Source organism: Podarcis melisellensis (assembly GCF_964234715.1).
Source record: "Podarcis melisellensis genome assembly, chromosome: 2".
Classification (NCBI taxonomy): Eukaryota; Metazoa; Chordata; class Lepidosauria; order Squamata; family Lacertidae; genus Podarcis; species Podarcis melisellensis.
In genome coordinates this window covers 68,022,526-68,028,597 of record NC_138529.1, presented here as the reverse complement: position 1 = coordinate 68,028,597, position 6,072 = coordinate 68,022,526, and positions in this window count along the sequence as shown.

Sequence of the window (6,072 nt, the reverse complement as noted above, 5' to 3'; positions counted from 1 at the left end):
TTATTTACACAATGGGCCTCACGTGATTGGCTAATTCTGGGATTCTCCTCTAGGCCAATCAGGTTTCGGATTCACTTCCACCTGGAGTTGGGTTGGGTGACTCCTGCGGACCAATCAGACTGCTGCATTCTGAATCTTATTGTTCTAGGACCAATCAGACTGCTGCATTTTGGATCCTATTCAACTCGGTACATAACAATCACTGTGCCTTGCCTCGTGAGAACCCACCTACACTTCGGTATGGATCTGCCCATTGTCTGTCATAAAGTGGCAGGACACCGAGGAAGGAGACAAGCTGAAGAGGGGAAAGGGGAGGTATTCAGGGGACACCAGAGAACATCGAAGAGGCAGCTGACAGTTCACAGGAGACAGGGGAACTGGACACACCACCCGACCCCAAGGTGCCCACTTTTCCATGCACACAACAGGTTCGGTGTTATGTACTGAAGTTCTCACCCTGGACCAGCAGGGGCATACTGTAGATAGTTCAGGTCCACATATGCAAACAAGGGATCGAAAGTGACGTTCAGTGATTGGATAGTTACAGAAAGTTGTTACAATTACGTTGTTCTGGAGTTCTATATAAGCAGGCTGGCTGAACCCTTCAGTTCAGTTCTGTTCTGGCCTGTGAATAAACAAGAGCTGTTTGAAGAATCACTGTGTCGTCTGATATGTTCACCCACAACTTGACACTCTGAGACGTCGTGAACAGCAGTAAGTGCACTTTAAGAGGCTGTGGCAGGCAAGAGAACACAGCCCAGCTTATAGTTGATCAGGTGGAGATCATGGGACATTAGCTGTGGGAGGAGTTTTGTTGAATAAGCTCAGGGCAGGTGATGACCATATCCTTTGTTAAGGGGAGAGGCACAGCTCCTCAGCTGGAACAAGCTCAGGTGCATCAAGTAAGATTGGAAGGAACAAAAAGAGAAGTTGATAGACCACGGCTTGACTGTTTTGGGAGCTCCATCAGACTGCGATTTTGGGGCTGACTCCAGGATTCCAACCTTGGATCTGCTTCAGAGATGGGAACCTGGCCTAATGGTTTGACTTTGAACCTTTCTCATTACATTGGACCTGAACCTGCATTTGATCATTGGACTCCTCTCTAACGTTGCCCTTGGGACTGTTGTCAATAACACTTTCTGCTTAGACTTTGTGGTTCGCTGTGTGCACTATTGGATCTTTTCAGGAAAGCCACACAGATAAAAACAAACCATATCCAGCAACTTCTAGCACTAACAGGGAGAGCGCTGAGAGTGCCCTTCAGCGGCTCTGGGCACTGGGGGCCACCCAGACACCAACCCACCGACCCCCAGCTCAACTTTCTGGTCACCAGAGGCAGGCAGGGTGCACACATTCAAGGGTGGGGTAGACAGGAGCTGCTGAGAGAGAGCCACTTCCCAGTCTCTCTCAACAGCACCCTCCCCACTTTATGTAATTTCACATATACACACACAGTCTGGGAACAAAACCCCCACATAATGGGGCAGGGAGGGAAATGCCTGTAATTTTCAGCCAGTAAACTGTTAGCTTATGACATTTCCAGTTTCCAAAAATAATGATGAAATCAGTCTGCCACGATATTCACCAGAGACAAAGCCACAGTTTAAAAAATACAAAATAAAAATCATGCCAGTTCTTTAGATAAACCTTGGCAGGTCACCTACAAAGATGGAATGTGCCAAATCTTTATCCAAGCAACCCTCCCACCGAGAGGTTGGCAAGAAGCACAGGGCCTAGTTGACACAAAAGTAAGAAGAAGAGCTTGTCAGCCGTGAGGGAGAGACCAAGGGCTAAATAGCATCTCTCTTCTTTCTGGGTTGCTCATCCCTAGTAGCTTTGTCTTAATTAACTAGATTTGATCTGTGTTGAAGTTATATGTAGGGGGATGTGTAACATTGTCAAATTTACAGGCAGGCATTTCTCCCCATTAGGTTTTCCTGGCTTATTTGTAACTGGTTTCTATACTTATTCTTTCAAGCAGAAGGACACACACTAAGCCCATGCTTTACTTATTCTGCAGCCAAAGAGACTGTACCGTATTTGTGTAATTTGTCTTCTTTTCCTTTAGCCTTTTCTTTTTGGTGTGGGGAAGCAGTTCTTGTACGAATTGCACGTTTTTTAATATGTCACTGGAAAATTGACCTTTGATTTCTCCTCTCTTTTGAGAGAGCCAGTGTGGTGTAGTGGTTAAGAGCGGTAGTCTTGTAATCTGGGGAACTGGGTTCGCGTCTCCGCTCCTCCACATGCAGCTGCTGGGTGACCTTGGGCCAGTCACACTTCTTTGAAGTCTCTCAGCCCCACTCACCTCACAGAGTGTTTGTTGTGGGGGAGGAAGGGAAAGGAGAATGTTAGCCGCTTTGAGACTCCTTAAAGGGAGTGAAAGGCAGGATATCAAATCCAAACTCTTCTTCTCTAAAAACAACAACTTTTTTTGCATTTGTTTGGTTTGCTCTCTTTCACCATTTGCATCAGCTAGCAATTGTACAAAAGGAAAATGCTGCAGGTGTGCCCCCCAGTTGAGTAAGGGGGGGAAGCAGGCACCTGATTAGAGTGGTTACTACCTATTCCTATTCTCAAAGGGAGAATAAGGGACTTGCGTGCCTTTCCAGGGGTCACCAACTAGAGAATGGTCCTTTTGTTACCAAGTCTGCATGTGTTATGCTGACATGCGTGTCTACACATATAACCACAGTAGCAACATATTCGGAGTTTTTATATTGAAATTTGTGGCTCGTCATAAGGAGGTTGCATTATATACTTACTTACCTGAATTACCTGGAGGAATTAGCAAAAACCACCGAGTCCCAATCTGGATTCAAATGAAAGAACATCCATTGTTTCAGGTGCCCAAATGGCATTAAATAATAAAATAGCTATGCTGTTTGTATTGTCATGATGCAATTGTTAAGATACAGAGGAGTAAGACAGCATAAAATTCGTATAGCAGCTGCCCAAATCCCTGCTGCCTGGACCCAGTGCTTTTTTGGGGGGGGTACGTAGGGGTACGCATACCTCTAAACATTTTGTGAATCAAAGTTTGGCTTCATTGAGGGCAGTATTTCAATATGAGTAGGAAAATTGAGAGTACCCCTAAACATTTTTTTTGGGGGGTGGAAACACTACCTGGACCAATAGTGTCTGCTTAGCTAGTTTCTATGACGGAGACAGAGTCGGGGAGATCTTAGTGTTGCTGCATAAACAGCAGAGGTTGGTGCTGGGGATCCACTAGGCTGAAATGGAAGTCTAGGCACACCAGAGAAATGTGGGAATGCAAACGACACAAGTTTGTGCCAAGAGAAGACAGGAAGTCAGTGAGATTTAGGAAATGTAGGAGACAGTGATTAATCCCTGCCTTGAAGCAGCTTGAAGCAGCCCTCCTTGGATGTAAGTCACCATTGAAAACAACGGAGGGCTCACCCAGACTTACTCTTGTTCCACCACTTTCCCCTGGCAAAACCCACTCTTTAGTGCTGGCTTGGAGCAAACGACCATTGGTCCTAAAGAGTGAGGTTTCCCTGGGAAAGCAGTGGGATAAAAATTGGATGGGATAGAGAACTTTTAAAAGCAGACAAATACTGTCAGTGAGGACAGCCAGTGTAGAGCTAGACTCATTTCCACTGTCATGCTCGCAAAGAGTTTGTGCCAGCTGCAGTCACCTGTAGAGCGAAGTTAAGGGACTCTAGCAATGTAGAAATCTTCTTGGCATGGCAGGTGAACCATGCAGGAAGCTAATCAATACTTCCTTTGGAAATGGAAATTAAGGGATGAGTCACTAAACACCTTTGCTCTGCATATTGATCAGCTATAGAGGAGCGTAAGCTCACATAATACCCAACAAAGTAATATTTTGGTTGCCTATATAGTTGGGGGAAAGTTCTGTTTTCAAAAGGCCAGCTTCTGCTTTCACATACACCTATGTGCACATCCTTTCAAGGTTACAAAGGTATAGCAGAAGAGACTGTGTCCTCAATTTTTGCACTGGCTCCATGCCATCACCTTTTCTCTTGCTGTGCGTGCTGTGTCTGACTCTCTTATTAATGGCGTTTTACAGACAGACTTCTATTTTTGAATCTTCATTCAACTGGGGAACAACATGCAAACAGAAGGCAAGTTGTCTACAGCAGAGACACCCAGCACAGCATATTGTGGGATCATGCAAATGGTATATATTATATTGGTTTCTGCAAACTGTAGTTCTCTGGCCACTGCCCTCTGAGCCTGTTAAAAAGGGCAAATTCAACAAGACATCTTGAGTTCCTCCTGTTCCCTGATGAATTAGAATTTGATGAATTAGAATAATGATTTCATCACATGTTGCTTTTACCCATTATGCTGTCATAAATGCAGAAAGCTATTAAGCACATTGATAATCAGAGGCATGACCTAAACAGCAGTCAATCATCTTTGGCAGGTTCCAAAACCTATGCATGCCATCTGATAAAAGGGTATTTGCAACCATTAGTGCTCCATTAACACAGCGTATGTTTGAGCAATTTCACAATTTTTTTACGTGTGGGGCACCATGACCAACCCCGTGCCAGTTTCACTCACAAGGTACAGTATCAGTGCACCTGCTCATGGCACCACAGAGCTCCTGAGTCCTCACTGCTGACGTGGAATAGAAAAATTCAATCACTTTTCACAGCATGGGGTGGGGAAAGTTGCATGCTAAAATTTATTTGCTATATAAAATGTGACAGGTGCATTATCCTTCTCCCATGTTAAGGGCTGTAGCCAACATGAGTCCTACTCTAGACAGATCCACTGGAATTAATGTATGTGGTGAATGGGTTTATTAATTTCAGTGGGACTACTCTTGAGTAGAACATAGTTGGCTATAACCCTAAACCTGGCAAGCTGAAGACCAGAGCAATGCCATTCGCTGTACCACCCAAGGTTCCATGTTGCCATCAGCCCATAAGCATGAATCTTACAAATCAAATCTGGAAAGCAATAAACTAACAGTGGAGAGGCCATCCAGCAATACACACAGGACAAGTGATATTGCTTCCTTCCATCAGAGGGAAAGTTTACTTAACTGTGCAAGATGAACTACCCACTTCAGTATGTCATTTAGTATTTATAGAAATTGAGGGATATGCCTATTTATTTCTTTGATGTTTATTTTCTTCCCCCATTCACAATAATTGGTAATAAAAAGTATTTGAGATCCAGCTTTTTAATTTTTAAAAACAACAACTTTAGTAATGAATTTTGTGAAGTCAGATGGTGTTTGGGCTGTCTTAAAAAGCAGAGAGAAGAGATAAAATGTTTCCTGCTGAGAGGACCAGGATGATTGTTTGTTCTTACAATCTCCCACTGAGGATGCAGATAGGATGTTTGCAGTGTATGCAAACAAAAAGCCCCTGTAAATAGGGTATGTCATCTGGGTATGTCATCTGAGGTTGGCCGGATGACATCGTGCAGTTACAGTTTACCTCATATACCAATTAACACGAGATAAAAATGTTTAAATGGTTATAACTGAAAAGCAAGTACTCTCAGATTTGTAAGCCATTTTTTTGAGGACTCAAGAAAATATATTGTACTTGGCTATACCTTGGTTATGTTGTGTAGCAAAGGACTGTCGACATGGTTTTAAAGGGGGCAATGATATTGTTACAGGCCACCCCAATCTCTGCTAAGCAGTAGCAAGATTGCAGTGGTGTTGGCATTTAACTAGGATTTGTGATCTTTTGGAATGAGACACAGCGAAGACTAGTATCTTTAAGGAATATAGTTTATTTTACACATATTTACAACCTGAGTTTTGATGGAGGAAATGCAAAACATTAGTCCCCAAGAGTGTCTCTCATGGCTCCTCTCATGGCTTCAGCAGGTTTGGGGCCAAAGCAGCAGCTAGTCATGTCCCCTGATATTTCAGTGCAGTATCTCCCAGCCAGTTCTGGCCCCTCCTTTTTCCTTCCCAAAAACCCTTGCTCAAAACCTCAGTTTAAAAGGACACCTTTTTTCCTGTGGTCCCCCCCCCCATTACCCTGGTAACTTCCCCCTCCATGCCGGCATTGTCTTCTCCCTGGCTGATGGCTCCCATTATCAAACAAACCTTTG